Source organism: Camelus bactrianus, chromosome 19, assembly GCF_048773025.1.
Source record: "Camelus bactrianus isolate YW-2024 breed Bactrian camel chromosome 19, ASM4877302v1, whole genome shotgun sequence".
In the NCBI taxonomy this organism is placed as follows: Eukaryota; Metazoa; Chordata; class Mammalia; order Artiodactyla; family Camelidae; genus Camelus; species Camelus bactrianus.
Window position 1 is genome coordinate 47,583,439 of NC_133557.1, and position 18,169 is coordinate 47,601,607.

At 44.1% G+C, this 18,169-nt stretch overlaps 1 long non-coding RNA gene across 2 annotated transcripts in view; it reads left to right on the plus strand.

The window, feature by feature from the left end:
• Positions 1 to 4,037: 4,037 nt before the first annotated feature.
• LOC105069774 (uncharacterized) overlaps positions 4,038 to 18,169 on the plus strand; it is a 58,149-nt gene continuing 44,017 nt past the window's right edge. The window contains exons 1-4 of one of the 2 annotated variants that reach the window (XR_012500515.1): positions 4,038 to 6,785; positions 6,995 to 7,290; positions 15,126 to 15,251; positions 17,287 to 17,480. This is a non-coding gene — a long non-coding RNA (uncharacterized LOC105069774). Of the gene's footprint in view, positions 7,291 to 15,125; positions 15,252 to 17,286; positions 17,481 to 18,169 lie in introns of both variants that reach the window. The other variant, XR_012500514.1, reaches the window with a different exon arrangement.

An 18,169-nucleotide genomic window follows, 5' to 3' on the forward strand; every position in this document is an offset into this window, starting at 1 on the left:
TCTCTGATATCTTCCCCTGTCCCTGCCTGCTCTGGATCTGTAACTGTTGGAAGTGGAGAGAGTTTTAAGTCTTGTGGAAGTGCTCATGCTGTGGGAGAGTAAAAATTGACCCACCTGCCTCCATTTCCATGTGCCTCTTCAAGGACAGAAATCTTCCCAGAGCTTTCCAGACAGCTCCCACCCAGAAAGTGCCCACAGGATTGTTCTGTGACTGAATTCTTCCAGACAGCTGGTCTGAGGCCATTCTTTGAACTGGTCCCAACAGTAGCCTCTGGGGACGCCTCCCTGTGTGGTCCAGACCTTGGCCCTCCCTCACCTACACACATGCACCAAGCCCTGCCCTTCTCAGCTTCGGGCTCTGCTTTGGGGGCTCCTGCTCCTCCACCTGACTTACAGCGAGGTGGGCACGGTGCTCCAGGTCAGAGCCGGGTGTGCTGAGCTGCCCGTCACTCCCGGGCAGGTCCCTGGGAGAGCCTTGGGTGATATCTGGGTTGGAGGCCTGCCTCATTCATTTCTGGGCTGTCATGGTAGGGACACCTCGGTATCCAGACTCACCTGAATCCTGCGCTGGCCCTCAGAACTGTGGCACACCAGCCCCTCACTTGGGGAGGTGGCGTGGGTGTTTTTATCTATCAGCTCCTGTTCAATGTGAGGAGTCTGGCTCTGCAATGACAGTGACCAGCAGCTGGCCCGGTCTGGAAGTCTCAGAGCCCTGCCTGACCAGGACCACTCCTGCTTCTGTCCACTCAACCCTCTGCTGCCAGATCAGACTGGAAACTTTTCAGCTCAGACAGTCACCCGGGAGGGAAGAGATATACCCAGAGAGCATGTGCTCCACCTCGGGCAGCAGGATGCTGCCCTGGCTCTCCACATCCCATTCAGCCAGCTTTGACCTGGGCTGTGGATGTGACCGGCCTCAGGCCTCTGACCTGCTCTTCCTTGAGGTAGAAACCCACCCCCTACATTACTGCCCCACCTCCACCAGCCAGGAAGGGGCCGGGTCTACCTGGGTTGGATGTGAGTGGTGGCCCGACCTGGGCGGGCCTGCCTTGGGCTTCCCTATGTTACCTTGGGTCTCTCTGCCCAAAAGGCCAGAGGTGCCTGGGGTGAGACCTAACCCAGCACCGGCACCACTGGCCCAGCTCCTCGCTGCAGGCTTCCTGGGGGCTGAGACCTCGGGATGTTGGGATGCAGCAGAACATGCCTTTGTCTCCAACCAAGTGAGCTGAGTAGGGGCTTCTCAACAGAGTGGGTACCTGGTGACCTCGGTTCCAAATTGTGCTCTTTTGCCAGGGAAGTGAGGTCACTTCCTGGGGTCCCCTTACCCAAGCTTCCTCCTTAAACAAACCTCCCCAAGGGTCTTTCTGGGCTGCCAATGGCTCACTTCCCCCCATGCCATGTTCTCACATAGCGACACCAACCCAGCCCTCCCCATAGCCCTGGGGAGGCCTGGATACAGCCAGGGCCGCAGCTCTGAGGACACAGCGGGGTTCAGACCTGGCTCCACCCACTCAGCAGTGCTATCACCCTGGACAAGCCACGTGACTTTCAGGGTCTCCCCAATCCCCCATCAGCACAGTGGGGATCATTATGGCCCCTGCTTCCTAGAGAAGCCATCCTATCTGTAGACCAAGTAACACCTACTGCACCCGTCACCCCCACGGGCTGGCATCACAGGGAGCTCGTGCACAGACTCAGCAATGAAGGACCCCACAGAAAGGACCCCACAGAGGGCTGGCAGAGTGCAGAGCACATGCCACACAGACCGAGGTCTGCCCTGGGGTCTGGAGAAAGTCACCTTCCTTGCTGCTTGCTTCCCGGCTTCCGGTCATGGGATTGAAATTAAATACAACTGTGACATCATCTGCTCTGGCATACAACCTCCTAGGTCATTCTGTCATGTTGACATACAGGCCCAGTGTCCCATCTCGTGCTCTGTGGTTGGCTGCCCCACAAATGGCTCCCTGTTTTTTTCCTTATGGTCACACGTCCTTGTGTGATCCCCACACTCTCCCCTGGAGGGTGGATGGACATTGGGACCAAGTTCTGACATGTAGACTGATTTGTGAAAATGTGCGTGCGTTCCACTCATTCCCAGCTCCAGTGTTTATCTTCTCTGTCTGTCTCTCAGTGCCTCTCCCTCTGTCCTGTCTCTCTCTCTGTTTCTCTGTCTCCCTCTGCTTCTCTGTGTTTCAGTCTGTCTGTCTCATTTCCTGTATGTATGTGTGTATATATTTATGTGTCTATGTGTGTATATATTTATGTGCCAATGTGTGTATTTATGTGTGTGTATTGTTAGGGCCCAGGGAAGGTCACTTCTGAAAATGCCTTGATGACATATTGATTATTTTGAATTCATGCTACTGAAGAAAAATCACCTTTGAAACTTGTGCAAGCACTTTGGTGGGATCAGCCCTAAGGATCAGCACTACTGGGGAGGGATGAACCTGTGGCACTTTTATGTGTCCTGTACCCTGTTCTCCCAGAGAGGAGCGTCCATTTGCTCTTCCTTCCAGGCAATCTGCTGGTTCCTCTGCCTTCTCACATTGTCACCAGAGCTGTTTGTCACCAGGCTAAAGACCTACCAGTGTGATGGTGGTCAATGCTGTCTCCACAGTGTGTCCGTCTGCCTGTGTCTTCACCTGACACACACTGGCCACCTGCACTGCCTCTTATTGGAACTGACTTTGTGTGTCTTCTTTCTTTTCAGAGCACTGTGTTTCAAGAAGTTTTTGGACCACAGGGATGTGAAGCCTTTCTCTGACCTTGGGTCATGAGGAATGCTTTTTCCAGGTAGTGGTTTGTCTTTCCAGCTGTCTTTCTTGGCCTTTGTTTTCTGGTTTTGTTTGGTTTTATTTTGCCACAGGAAGAGCTAAGCATCTCCCTTCTGGCTCTGGTTTCACACTTAGAAAAGCAGTGCCTACCACGAGATTACGCACATAGTTACTAAAAGGCCTTCATTTAGTACATCTCATCTTTAATACATCTGGATTTTCCTCTCAAAATACAAAAATTCTAATTCACATAAAAAAAAATTCACCCATCACTGCTTAAAATATATGGGCAGACAAAAAAATAAATAGCCACCATTTGTATGATTTCATTGATAGGGAACCTGCAGGATAGGTAAAGACACAGAAAGAGAAAGGGGATTAGGGCTTGTCACAGGCTGGGGGAGGGAGAACATGGGGTGTGCTTTGGATACAAGCTTTTACTTTGAGGAAGAAAATAGTCTAAAACCAATCATGTTGGTCTCACAGCATTGTGAATGCACCTAATGCTCCTTAATTACACAATTTAAAATGGGAAAAGTCTAAATTTTATTCTTATAAACTTAAAATATAAAAATAGAATATACTATATTTGAATATAAAAAATCTGACTCCATATTAGGTCTGTTCTTTTGGCTTTAATCCTATGCCTGTTTTCTAGGCTTAGTCATGCTAGCTCTGAACCTTTTGTAAAACAATGTTGCCTTTATCCTGAAATATACAGGAGAGCTTATTCTCAAGGCTCTGATCTTTAAGAATATTAACACCTTTGCACTGATATAAAGACAACAAGTTGCAGAATAGAAAATAACTTTTGTCTTGTTAGAGGTTTTACAGAGGCACTATGACCTGATCCACGTAGACAGCTGCAGATCAAGATAATGACAGACTAATGTCCTGGAGAACCATCTTCCCCGAGTCAGACTTCAGGCTCTTTTTTTAATAATAAGGGCAAGGGCTGTCGTTGGTTGCTGCAAACTTGGCTTGGTGTAGGATTACTTTGTTCTTGGAATCCTTTGCTGCTGTCCACGTGAGTCAGATCATGGTGTCCCTGTAAAACCTCTAAGAAGACAAAAGTTATTTTCTATTCTGCAACTTTTTGTCTTTATATCAGTGCAAAAGTGTTAATATCCTTAAAGGTCAGAGCCTTGAGAATAGGCTTTCCTGTTTATTTCAGTGTAAAGGCAACATTGTTTTACAAAACGTGCAGAGCTAGCAAGACTAAGTCTAGAAAACAGAGCACAGGATTAAAGGAAAAGGAACAGATCTAATATGGAGTCAGATTTTTTCTTTTCCATTACAGTGCCTTTGGGTGAGAGCTAAGAGGATGATGCTTCCTGGGCGTGTCCTCCACTGTCCCAGGCTGGGGTTCAGGCAGGAGCCCTGCCAGATTCACCATGACTGTGGACCTGATCTCCCACAGAGAAAGTAACAATTATTGGATTAAAATTACCTGTCAAAATCCCTTCAATTGCCTGTAAACTATACCACAGCAGGGGATGTCTCATTGGCCAGTCCATTGTCAGTCTCCCTTGATGCAAGGGACCAGCATCGTGGCGGGCTCCAAGGTGGCCTGGCCAGTGCAGCTGCCTTCTTTGCTCTGCAGCCTTGGCTTCCTAACGTTGGCACTTTCAAAACTCCCATCCCTCTTCCCTCTGGCCTGGTGTGAATGAACAAGGTCACTGCACCCACCTGGGCTGAGCCCAAGCCACACACAAAGCCCCATACACACAGCCCACCATCTGCTTTCTACATTTGGGCTCAAGTGCGCCCTCTGAACTCCCCCACTCCCAAAGGTCCGTATGCCCAGTGCCTCCGCCCTAGGGGTCTAGATCACCATCAGGACCATCAACCACCCAAGGCCCACAGGCCAGTGGTGGTCTGCCTGGGATCACCCTGACCTGTAGACTTAGTTGAGGCACAGGGAGCTGGGATCAGGGTGCCAGAGCGGGAATTGGAACCTCCTCCAGCCCAGCCTGCCTCACCCTGTAGCCTCAGACACTAACTATGCAGGTGCACACTAGGCCGGATCCCCCGCTGGTGGCAGTAGTCATCATTACAGGAGCCCAGATTTCCCCGCCCCAACCACAGGGTGAGGGGTGAGGGAGTCAGCTCAGTGTAGGGGTGCACTCGGAGTGAAGGGGATCCCGTGGTGACGGGGTACAAGTTGAAAGCTGAGGGGTCCACTCAGAGTGGAACTGACCTGGCTGAGAGGTGAGGGGGACAATCTCAAGATGTTGGGGGTCCTGCAGTGAGGCACGAGGGGTAAGCTTGGGGTGTAGGGGCCATAGCTTAAGACCTAGCAAGATGGAGTGTCAAGGCAGGGACCTCAGTGTGAGGAGAAGGAGCCCTGTCTTCAGGGTCTGGTGGGATACTGGGCCTGGCCGGGAGTGGGAGGGTAGTAACAGGAAGGGGAAAGTTAGCAGGGGGAGAGGGGCTGGCTGGGTGTGGACTGGACCAGGGCGGTTGTGGTTCTAGTTCAGTGCCAGGACCCAGTCGGTGGCGGGATGGGGCCGTTGGGGATGAAGTCCCAGCGGGAGGAGCAGGAGGGGCGCCATCTGGCTCCTCCCAGCCCCAGTGGCCAGGTTCGGTAAAGCAGGAGCCCAACCCGAGCAGTTTGCGCTGCGGGAGGGAGGAAGGGGGCGCGCACTTGCAGACGCACAGACGTGCGGATGCCGGAACCGCCCAGAACGAGTGGAAGCTGGCGGGAGCCGGTTGCTCCTGGACCAGCTCCTGGAAGAGGAACACGGCCTGGGGTCTGGGCCGCTGCTGGCCCTCGGCTCAGCTGTCGCTGCTGGCAGGTAAGGGGGCGCTGGTGGGGCCGCGCTGGTCGGGGAGCCAGCTGGTGAAGCCTGGGCTGTGCAGTTGGGAAGGCGCACAGGGAGGGGTGCATAGGTGAAGTACAGGCCGCACTTTCGTTAGGAACATGAGGCAGGTCCCGGCAGCTGCTGTGGTTCATGGTGACCCCCCTACATTAGTAGTCCCTGAACCCCGCATTTTTGCCGCCACATATACCCGGGTTTAGGATAGCAGGTACAGCCCCAGGAGGTGGGAAGGCGCCAGACGTCCCAAGAGCATCTCTGACTGGACCTCAGACCATGGCCTGCTCTCAGGAGGCAGGTGCGGTGCTGTCTCCGGGTCTCGGATGGGATGGGGCTGCCCCATGAGAGCCCCTGAATTTGCTCCCATCTCCCCCACGGCCTGACCATGGGTGCTGCCTCTAAAGCCCCAGGTTCGAGGGACTCAGCTTACAGGTCAGTCTGCTCCTGGGAGGTTGGCGCGGTGCGGTCAGTTTGTGGGGATGGCTTCAGCAACAGCGGGAAATGGTAGCAAACCCCCGCGCTCTCACAAGGCAGCCCCAATCCCGCCATCGCAGGTGCCGCCATCCCCTGACAGCACAGCACCCGCCTTCCAGGAACAGGCTGACCTGTAACCTGAGTTTCATGAAACTAGGGTAGCAGAGTCCAAGCCCAGGCCATGCGCTGGGGAGTTTGAAGCAAATCCACAGGCTCCCATGGGCAGACCCCATAATCCGCTGCTGCCTTCGACCACACCGCACCCTCCTCCCGGGAGCAGGCTGACCTGGGGACCGTGCCTGGGGCAGCAGAGGCTGAGCCCAGGACAGGCCACGGGGGAGATGGGGGCATATTGACCAGCTTGCCATGGGCAGCGCCCCTCTCCCCGCCGCTGCCCCAGGTTCGCCGATCAATTGTTTCCAAGTCACTGGGCTCCTGGCAGGCAGGTGCGGTGCCGTCAGGAGGCGGGGGCTGCGGGGAGGGGTGCTGCCCCAGGGGGAGCAGGTGGACTTGCTCCCATCTCCCCCAGGGCCAGGTTCGTAGGACGCATGTCATGTCAGCCTGTTCCTGGGAGGAGGGCTGAGTGTACTTGGGGCAGCCTCAGTGGCTGACAAGGATTTTAGAAGTGGGATCTAGCCCAGCATAACTAACTCTCCTTTCTTCTCTTGCTTCCTCAGTTGGTGGCTGTATCGCCTTTTTCATTATAGGTTATTGCCAGGTAATGAACATAGGTCTCTGTGCTATACAGAAGAAACATTATTTAAAATCTGTTTTTATATATAGTGGCTAACATTTATAAATCTCAAACTCCCAAATTTATCCCTTCCCACCCCCTTTCCCTGGTAACCTTAAGATTATTTACTAAGTCTGCAAGTCTGTTTCTGTTTTGTAGATGAGTTAACACTGTCTTTTTCTTTCTTTTTTTAGGTTGCACATATGAGTGATATCATTTGGTATTTTTCTGTTTCTGGCTCCCTTCACTTAGAATGACGATATAGGTCCATCCATGTTGCTGCAAATGGTGTTATTTTGTCCTTTTCATGGTAGAGTAGTATTCCAGTGTATAAATATACCACAACTTTATCCAGTCATCTGTTGCTACATTTAGGTTGCCTCCGTGTCTCGGCTATTGTATAAAGTGGTGCTACGAATACTGGGGTGCAGCATTCACATTGGAGTTCCCTCCAGTTATATACCCAGAAGTGGAGTTGCTGGATCATAGGGTAAGTCTACTTTTATTTTTTTGAGGGATTTCCATGTTTTCCATAATGACTACAACAAACTGCATTCCCACCAGCAGTGTTAAGAGGGTTCCCTTTTCTCCAAAGCCTCTCTAGCATTTATCATTCATGAACTTCTGAGTGATGGCCATTCTGACAGGTGTGAGCTGATATCTCATTGTAATTTTGATTTCCATTTCTCTGTTAATCAGTGATATTGAGCATTTTTTCATGTGCCTATTGGCCATTTGTATGTCTTCATTGGAGAAACGGTTGCTTAGGTATTCTGCCCATTTTTGGATTGAGTTGTTTGTTTTTTGTTATTAAATTGTATGAGCTGTTTATATATTCTGGAAATTAAGCCTTTGTCAGTCGTATAATTCGCAAATATTTTCTCCCATTTGTAGGTTGTTGTTTTGTTTTACTTATGGTTGCCTTTGCTGTGCAGAAACTTATGAGTTTAATTATGTCCCATTTGTTTACTTTTGCTCTTATTTCCATTGCCTGGGTAGATTGCCCTAGGAGAACGTTGCTAAGATTTATGTCAGAGAATGTTTTGCCTATGTTTTCTTTTAGAAGACTTATCATGTCTTGTCCATGTACATCTTAAGCCTGTACTCTAGATCTGTGCTTCAGTTTTGAATTTTGAGCTTTTTAGAGAACACCTACTCTTAGCTCATATGTCAGATTCAACATGTATAAAGCTGGTTTCATAATCTTTTTCTTGCAGTGTCTCCACTTATTCAGTGGGATAATTATTCTTCCAGTCCTGAATACCCAAAGGCTTGGAATAGTCTTTACTTTATCTTTCTCTCATCACACTCCACATTTTGTCAGCTTCTGGAACTGTATGATTTTGGTTTCAAGTGTCTATTCTGATTGCTGATACTCTGATGAAGAGCTTTCATCCCTGATACTTGGATGTTCTCTCCCCACCTTTCGATCTACCTACAGTTTTGACCCTCCAACATGTTGAGTCAAGTCAAAGACTTACTACAACCTGATCTCAGCCAGGTCGTCTCAGCCCTCCATTTTTGGCCTTACCTTATGTGTTCCAATCATTATGTGCCTTAGTCCCCTAGTGTAACCTGTGCTTTATCAAAAGCCAGGAGTCTCCAGCCTTTTCCTATCCAGTCCTCAGTTAAAACAGCTTAGAATTGCCCTGAGAACTAGTTGGAGCCCCGTCCCCTTCATAGAGTCTTCCCTACTTACTCCAAATACTTCTAGCTCCTCTTTGTATTCCTGCACTGTTTATGACTGGTAGCCCGTAATCTTGGCTTTGAGTACTGACTTGGTACCATTCCCGGGTGGTTTCCAATGTGCCTCCTCACTTAGCTGGTAACTGGAGAAGACTCCCTTGTTCAGCCTCCTTTATACCCCTCACCCTGCTTAGCATCAGGCAATAGCAGGCATCAAGACAGTGCTTACCTACTTTATTCACAGGGGTGGTGGTGTGGAGTACAGCTAATAACTTTTAATTCAGTGTTGCAATTAAAAAAGAAAGCCAAGAAAATCCATAAAACTTTATCTCCATGTTCAGTTTAGTGCTTTACCTCAACAGTTTTCTTAACTCTGTGTTTAAATTCACATAGTGTTCAGTGCTTGTACAGTTCCCTGAGGCAAACAGGTGAGATGTTATGTTTGACTTTCACGTTACATATCATATTGGATATATTTATGGAATGACAAAACCTTCTTTTATAAGTAAACAGCCGGAAGCCCAGAGAGACTAAGAGCCTAACCCAGAGTCACCTGGTTAGTGTTGGGCACAGGCCAGGACCACGGTTCACATCTTCCAGCTGATCCTCTTCCAGTGCCTTTTCATTCCAGTGCTGGGAAATGCAGCCCCATCAGCCAAATGGCCAAGTCATTTTGCTGCCCTCTTACCTGCCAGTGATGGCAGTGCTATGAAAAGTGGCAAAAGAAAGGTCAGAAATAGGAGTGATAAAAGACATAGAAGTGCTGGAAATGGATCCTTAACCTCCTTCTCCCTATTTAAGCACCTCACAAGTGTCCCACTCTGACAGTGCTATTCATTTTTTATAACATAGCCTTTAAAATGAGACTGATCTTTTATAGGACATGCTTTTACCGTGATCCCTTTCCTGCTAGTAGTCACTGACAGGGACAGAAAGTGCCCGACTGTGCTCTCTTTGTCACGTAGGTGGGAGGGAAAGTGGGAGAGGGAGCAAGTTGAACTGGAGCTGAGCTTTTTACAGCTCTGTTGTTCTAGGATCAGAGCAGTTCCACTCCTGCTTTTGTCACCTCTCCACCTCTGAGTCCCAGACACCCCCTCCTGCCTGCTTCCACACACACCACTTCCTGGGGGAGGACATGGTGGTGGGCAATGTGCCCTCCGCCCTCCGCTCTGGGAGGTGCAGGCGTCTGCTTCAACTGTTAAGCCATTATGGTAATTGGGCATTCCCAGCTTTTCTAGACATCTCCTTTCTAGCTCTGAGAAATTGGAAATGTAACTTTTAGCCATAAATGGACTATATTAATGTATTCAGTGTCATTAATGTGATGTTACCTGTAAGGTATTCTGTGACTGGATATGAGGTTTTTTATCTCACAGGATGCTTCACATCCAATTCTAAAAGCCTACAGACTGCAGGTGTAATTCAAGTTCTTACATGTCTATAGGGCAGACATGAACATTATTTGGTAATATAACCATATGTTCATAGATTACAGTTAGTCTGCCAGCTCTGTATCTAATTAAAGTTTAAATTCCAAACACTTGAAGAAAATTTGCAGAACATGTGTTTTTGCCTGTAACTAGTTGCAAAAACTGAAAGCAAAACTCTACCACAAACTATAGTGTGTCCAGTGGAGAAAGCCCTCTGCTTTTACAACCTCTAAGTAATGCAGTGGTTCTTTGGGTGAGATGAAGGATGCCAGCGTATTTTGTTCGGAAACTAGAGTGGCATGACAAGTATTCTGGGACTGGTTACAGTTGAACCTCTACTTCCTATATCCTGGACTCATTACAGAGGCAATGTTAGTGTGGTAACCAGCTTCTGAATGCAAGTGTATCTAGGAAGACAACAGAGAAAATAGAAGGGATATAAAGTAATGGAGGAACTTCAGAGCAGTAGAAATGATGACTTTGACACCACCACCAGCTGCTGACGTGAACTTGGCAGGAATTTGTGAGAAGCGGTGGTTGACTCATTGCAAGCAGGGAAGCCCTGCAGGTTTTGGGTGAACAGGCAAAGGGGAGAGCAGAGATGGTGGCCACCTGGGAGCTGAGTATTTGTGTTCTGAATGTGAAAATGTCTGGCTCCCTGTTCAATTTTGCAGCCACAACTTCACATGACTCAGGGCATTATTTCCACCAGAAAACCATAAAAACATAACCTCTGTTTCCTTAAGTGTTTGTTCTCGATCTGAGATGATTGTCCTGTGGTGGGAGGTAAGTGGGTGATGGGGCCTATTACATCACCCCTTTTCACTAAAAGTCTACCTAGCTGCTTTTCACCCTACTCCTAGAGGTGCTCTCATTCTGTTATACTTAGACCTGTAAAAAGGGCTTTCCTGAATTCTTACATGAAGAGGGATGGTTATGTGTAGTTTTAAAAAATTGCTTGGGTCATATGGTCCTTTGTTCCCTCTATTGGAAATCACTCTTCCAGAGCAAATTGTATGCATCTAAAGAAACTATGTTATTTCTAAGATGTCTTCAGAAGTTTTGCTGTAGGTTTAAATCTTTGCTTGGTGATGGCATCCTGATTGTTTGAAGGAGGCAGCCCTCATTAGAGGCTTTATTTGCTTCCTGTCTGAGAGTTCCATTACTGGCAGTAGATTGTTCTTAGGCAGAGTTAGAAAGTTACCTGGTCTGAGAAGCTGACCTTGCCTGCAGTTGGGAATTGGCAGAAGAGTCAGTTATGGAAGGAAGGCTTTAGGATTATCTGGTAACAGAGTTCTGGGATTCCAACCCTGGGAAACCTCAGCTCTTGTAGAGTATGTTCTGTAACAATAGGCTATTGGAAAAGTTTAATACTTGCTATGGGATGTAGAGTTGGGAAAAGACTTAAAAGTAAAAGAACCTTAAAAAATAATCTCCTGGGGAGGGTATAGTTCAAGTGGTAGAGCTCATGCTTAGCATGCACAAGGTCCTGGGTTCAATCCCCAGTACCTCCTCCAAAAATAAATAAACTTAATTATGTATGCCCTGCCAAAATAAAAATAATTAAATAATACAATAATAAATAAATAAAAATATTATAAAAGAATCTCCAAATATTTTAAAGACAGTTCTCAGAATGACAGCTTTTCTGCATAAGACTAACTCTTCACAGGGGAAGCAGGGAGAAGGTGTAACTTCACTTATGGTAACTTAAAAGGTAAACCTTACCCTCCCACTTGGCTGTTTCCTGGTGTACGTTCATCTTCCACATCTGTAGTTTTAGACATGATGTATCAGTTTTTGGTACTCCATTCTGCTTCTGAGTGAGAGACTGACACAAAGTCACATAACAATTGAAAAATTGTACAAAGGACTTTATTATTAAAAATGTAGACCTGTGGCAGGGTGCTGCATTTGCAAGTGACTCTCAGTACAGAGAACACTTAAAAGAATGCAGTGTTATTTCTTCTTTATTCCTTTAAGCCTTTGAATAGAAGCTTTTCTTTGCAGAGTTTCTGGAGTACATCAGAAAAAGCAGGAACTAAAAACAGCTTTAAGAAAGCACCAGTATAGACGTTGCTTATTGTATGTTATCTGCCTTAAAGATAATTCTTTAAAGCAGGAAGTTGTAATTCTCAATTTCTTAAGCAAATATAAATATTCATGACTCTTAATAACATTCTTTGTAGGACAGAGCTGCTTTTGCTTCCATTCTGAGCATTGAAAGCCTTCTATGATATTTCTACCAGTCCTCAATATTTTATTTTCCCTCTGTTGTGAACTTAAATTATTAAACTTGAAACAGATATAAATATCATTAACTTGCTACATATGTAGATATTCAGTGTTACATGGTCAGAAAGTTTGTGCACATCACATGTATCTTCATAATTCCCCCCTTTCCAACTGTGTTCCTGATGAAAGGTTGGTGGGAAATGGCATTATGGGGATATGTCTTACAGTACACAGTGTTTCCCCTGTCCCCTCTACCAGATCTGGATGTTCTTTCAACTTTCAGCTTCTAAACTTACTAGCTCTTTTTCATAAGACAGGTATAACTCATCCCCCTGTGCACACACACATGCGCACAGACACACACACACAGACACACACACACACACACACACACACACACACACACACGGCTGTAGGGGTTAGCGTGCACCATCCCATTCTCCCACTCCAGCTCTGGACCCACCCACTGGAGGCAGTGTCTTGCACTAATTCATTTGTAAGTTCCCTTTAAAAACTCTAGTGGTCGGGAAACTGGACTGATATCCACACCTAGTAGGCAGGCCCTCAAGGGATCAGGTGTCTCTCAATTAGTGTTGATTCTGGGCCTGGGGACATGAGCAAGGTTAACTTCTATGGTTAATGCCAGGTTATCTTAATGTTTGAGTACCTGGGTTTCATGGCTTCCTGTACCATCTGTGTGACCAATGATTCCCACATTTCTGTTTCCCACTAGACTTTTTTATCCAACTCTGGACTCTTACAATCTTCTGCTGATTTGACATCTTCACTTGGAACTCTGATATTAAAACCAACATGTGTAAAAACTGAGCTCTTGGTCCTCCTACCCCCCAAACTGGTTCTTTCTGCAGCCTCCCCCATTCAGTTAGTGGAAACTTAATCCTTCCAGCTGCTTGGGTCAAAAAACTTGGAATTATTCTGACTCTCACTGACATATCACATGCATTCTGTTAACAGATCTGGTTTAACACTGCCTTTAAAACATATCCAGAACCCAGCCAATTCTCACAATGGCTCCTGTCTCCACTGCTGCTTCCCTGCCCTGAGCCACTGTCCTCTCCTCATGCACAGCCCTTCTCAGTGGCTTCCCTCCTTTCATCTCTGACCCGTATTGAATATTCTCACCTAACAGTCAAGTGAGCCTTTGAAAACCTAAGTTAGATTGTGTCATCCTTCGGCATTGCCTCCCCATTTCACTCCGGGTAAAAGCCACAGTCCTTACAACGTCCTCCAAGGCCCTACAGGATCTGCACTGACCCTTCCCCGCAGCCCCCACCCTGCCCCATCCTGGAACATGCGAGGTGCACGCTGGCCTTGGTGATGGTTATTCCGTCTGCCTGGGCCTTCTCACCTCTTAGTCCTAGTCCTAACCTCAGTCCTCTGTGTGGCCTGCTCTGGTATTTAATACAACATCACCCTCATCCCATACCCTCAACTCTCTTTACCTTGCCCTTTTTTCTTTTTTCCATGGTTCCTCTTTCCTAACATGCCACCTCCACTGCTGCTCTGTTGTGTGAATTGTCATCTCCATCCCCCACCCCAGCTAGACTCCAAGCTCCGCGAGGACAGGACTTTTATTTTGTTTATTGATCTATTCCAAGTGCCTAGACTAGTCCTGGGTACATAGTAGGCAGTCAAAAATTATTTGCTGAATAAATTAAAAGAGTATTTTAAAAATGAATCATCCTTTCAGGAACGGGTGAGGAAAGGAAATTGCATGAAGGAAGATGGTGCAGTAAATAATGATATTTGCCTGTTATTCTTTGTGTGATATATATATATATGTGCTTTAGTCTTAATTTGGTATCCCAGTTTCTTAATTTAATAGCTGTATTAAGGTATAATTTACAGGCCATAAAAGTCACAGATTATAATTGTACAAGTCAGCCATTTTAGCTATTTCTAGAGTTGTGCAACTGTGTCCTCAAAAAGTCCCCTTGTGTCCGTCCATATGCACTTAGACTCCCCCCCAGTGGCACCCTGATCTTATTTGTTTTTGTTTTTGTTTTTTGGCAACCACATCTCAAAAGAATAATTTACACAGCAGTACTAATATAGCTTTGAACATTTAGAAATGACACACTTAAATATGAAATCAACTGTCATTGCTGAATGTAGGTAGCAGTATTAGACATCGGTGAGAAGAACGGACTTGAGTGTCAAACTGGCTGCAGTCTTACCCAGCTCCACCATTTACCAAGTTAACCAAATTATATTCTGCCTCAAGCTCTTTATCTGTTATATGGGGGTAATAATAGCAGCTTACAGAGTTGTTGTGAGGATTAAGCAAATAGGGAAACAAAATTTAGTATAGTGGCCAGCTTATGTTATTACCTGAAAAATAGCCTTGCAGGTAAACAGCAAAATTCAAATCAGTTTCTAAGTTTCTAAAGTATGTGCAAAACATGATCCAGTTCCTGCCTGGTTTGTAAACACGTATGCCTACTGCAGAAAGTAAAAGCAGTTTAATTTCCAGCAGAAAAGATCATTTCTCAGCATTTATTTCAAAGGTAGTTGCAAAACCATTTTTACTAAATTTTCTGTGCCCATCTCTGATAGATCTCTGACACCAGGGAGGTAATTATCTACTTTTTTGTTAAAATTATGCTGACCATCAGAAAGTGTTCTGAATTATATTTTAGACTTTATGTTGGGATATACTGTGAGACTTCCTCTAAATGAATAGGGGGGAGGTGCATTCATTGTTGCTCTTGTAGCCTGATAAGCCTGAACTAAATTATCTTATTTTAACTTTTAATTAAAGTAATTAATTAATTTTTGCAGGGGGGTGGTAATTAGGTTTTTATTTTTTATTTTATTTTTAGAAGTACTTGGGATTGAACCCAGGCCCTTGTGCATGCTAAGAATATGCTCTTTCACTTGAGCTATACCCTCCCCCCTAAATAATCTTTAATAAGGTCTTTTTCTCTGTTTTGTTATTTTCTTTTATGTACAGTTGCGCAAAGCAAGGTCATCAGAAGCCTCTCAGTTCCAAAGATGATAATACTGAAAAATATTTCACAGTGACAGTAAATCCTTGGCATATGAAGAAAGATTGTAAAGTCCTGAATGAATTAAGAAGGTATTGTTACGTTAACATACATGTAACCATGGCTCTCTTACCTTTATTATTCACTTTATAATGAAGATATTCCCCACCCATCAAGGTTGCTTAGTTTGATATAGGGAATATCTAAAGCATTTTTTGAAAGTTTTTTTAAAATAAGTAAGAAAGCAGGTAATTTATCAGAAGTGTGAATGGTGTAATCTTCTCTGTCTAGTATGGTAGCCACCAGCCACATGTGGATATTGTGAATTGAGATGTTCTATAAATGGAAAATACATAATAGATTTTCAAGACTTTGTACGACAAAAATAAAGTAAAATATTTATTAATAAGTTTTAAAAGTGTTAATCATACTTTTGAAATGATAGTATATTGGATATTTTGGAATAAATATAGTTATTACTGGAATTAAATTCACTTGTTCCTTTTTATTTTCTAAATGGGATTACTGGAAAATCGTGACTTGCATTATGTTTCCATTGGACAGTGCTGGCTTCTAACTTATTGCAAATAATATGAAAAGAAAACTTTGTTTAAAAATTTTGTAATCAAGTAGTTGATTTACATCATATTAGTTTCAGGTGTACAACAGAGGCTCAACATTTTTATAGATTATATTCCATTTAAAGTCACCATAAAATAATGGCTATATTTCCCTGTGCTGTATTATACATCCCTGTAACCTATCCATTTTATACGTAGTACTTTTTACCTCTCAATTCCCTACCCCCATCCTGCCTCCTCTCTCCTCCTTCTCCCCATTGGTAATCACCAGTCTGTTCTGTGTACCGGTGAGTCTATTTCTGTTTTGTTATAGTTATTAATTTGTCTTGTTTTTTAGATATACATATAAGTTAATACATAGAATATTTGTTTTTCTTTCTCTGACTTACTTAGCATAATACCCTGTAGGTACATCCATGTTATTGCAAATGGGATTATTTTATTTTTTGTGGCTGAGCAGTATTCCATTGTGTGTGTGTGTATGTGTATATGTGTGTGTGTGTGTGTGTGTATGTGTATATATTATACATATATGTATATAATATACCACACCTTCTTTATCCAGTCATCTGTCAGTGAACATTTGTGTTGTGTTGTTTCCATGCCTTGGCTATTGTAAATAGTGCTGTAATGAATATTGGGGTACATGTGTCTTTTTTAATTATATTTTTCTCCAGACATATGCCCATGAATGGGATTGCTGGATCACACGGAATTCTATTTTTAGTTTTTTCAGGAACCTCTATACTGTCCTCCATAGAGGCTGCACCAATTTACATTCCCACCAACTGTGTAGGAGGGTTCCTTTTTCTCTTAAAAGGTCAAAAAGTCTCTTCCTTTATATACTTTCCTTACAGTTTAGGACACAATTTGGCAATAGCCAGATAGAATTTAATAGCAGTAAATACAGTATTTTTTTAAATGGTCATGCAATATGGATAGATATGTTATTGATGAGTTTGTTCCCTATTTTTGTAGATGTGGAAGTTTTTATAGCTTCACAGACATTTCAGTCTTGCAGACAGAAAATTTTTTTGCATTTTGCTGAACTTGTCTGGGTGGTTTTATCAAATTTGGTCCAGGCCTGCAGAGGTGAATACACATCCAAACCTGAACCATTTGAATGTCTGCAAGATTTTAAAAGTCTAGAATATCAGATCTGGACTATAAATCTGGTAAATAACATCAGTGAGTGGGACACAAAAAAACTCCATTTGAGTGCAAAACCTTTCATAAGCCAACAAAGGCTTTGAAATTGTGGCAAAGCCAGAGACTTTTGTGCACCACAAATGGCCACAAACCCACGGGGACAACCACAGGCCTTCTGGAGTGCCAAGGGAATTCCATGTGAAGAGTCCAGCACTCACAGGAATCCAACAAGTCCCTGCCAGCCAGAGCAACTTCATTGCTACTGTGCTGTTTTAAGCAAATGTCTTTTCATCAGGTTCAAATTGATTTGTTGGTTTTTTTTGCATAAAAATATCAAACAACTTCTTGTTCCCTTGGTGAAAGTAAAAGCCTAACATTTTCTGATTTCTTTTGACAGCGAAAAAATGAGCCTATGAATCTAACCTCATCTGTGATGGTCTGCAGCTGGAATCAACCAGATCAGTGTCAGTCCCTTTGCAGCCATTGGCTGGGAGCCTGCATGTTACCTGGAATGACATTTGAAACATATCACCCCAGCCATGCCTTCTTTTTGGGCTGTGAGAGGACCAATCCGAATTTGCATTATTGAATGTATGTTTCAGTTTCAAAGCTAGGAGATCTTTTTTAATAGCCAGAGAATGTAGTCATAAATATATCTATTAATGTATTTATGCAAGAAAATTTTAAAGATTTTTTATTATAAAAATTTACCCCCCAAAATTGAAAATGTAAGAATAGTGGAATTAAAAATCATCTATAACTTAATTATCTATAAAGAATCTTAAAATTCTTCAAAACATTTTTTTTGCTCAAATTAGATATTTTTCCCTTCCAAAAAGGAAAATTATTTCACATTGTTTTGCTTTTTCCTTTTATTATATATTCCATAACAATATACATAATTCTTCTAAATCCTTTTTAATGATTGTTTAACACTATATTGAACAGATATATAAATAGTCCTAGGTTTGAGAAATTTAAAAAATTTTCATTACAATACCACGTCAAAGGATATTTTAGTGTTTTTATTTTTAGTTACTACTTTGGACTAAAAATTAACAAGTTTGTTTTTCTTCATCTAAAACTTTGGTAATTTTATGAATGAACTGTAAGGATTTTAAATAACTTTTCAGTAATTTCAACAAAGAAATTATCTTTAAGGCAAAAATATATGATGGTTTGCAAATCTATTTTTATTATATCTTCACTTTTACCAGTGTCATATGTGTGTGTGTTTGCACACGTGCTTTAACTACCAGTAACATAAGAAAAATCTATGT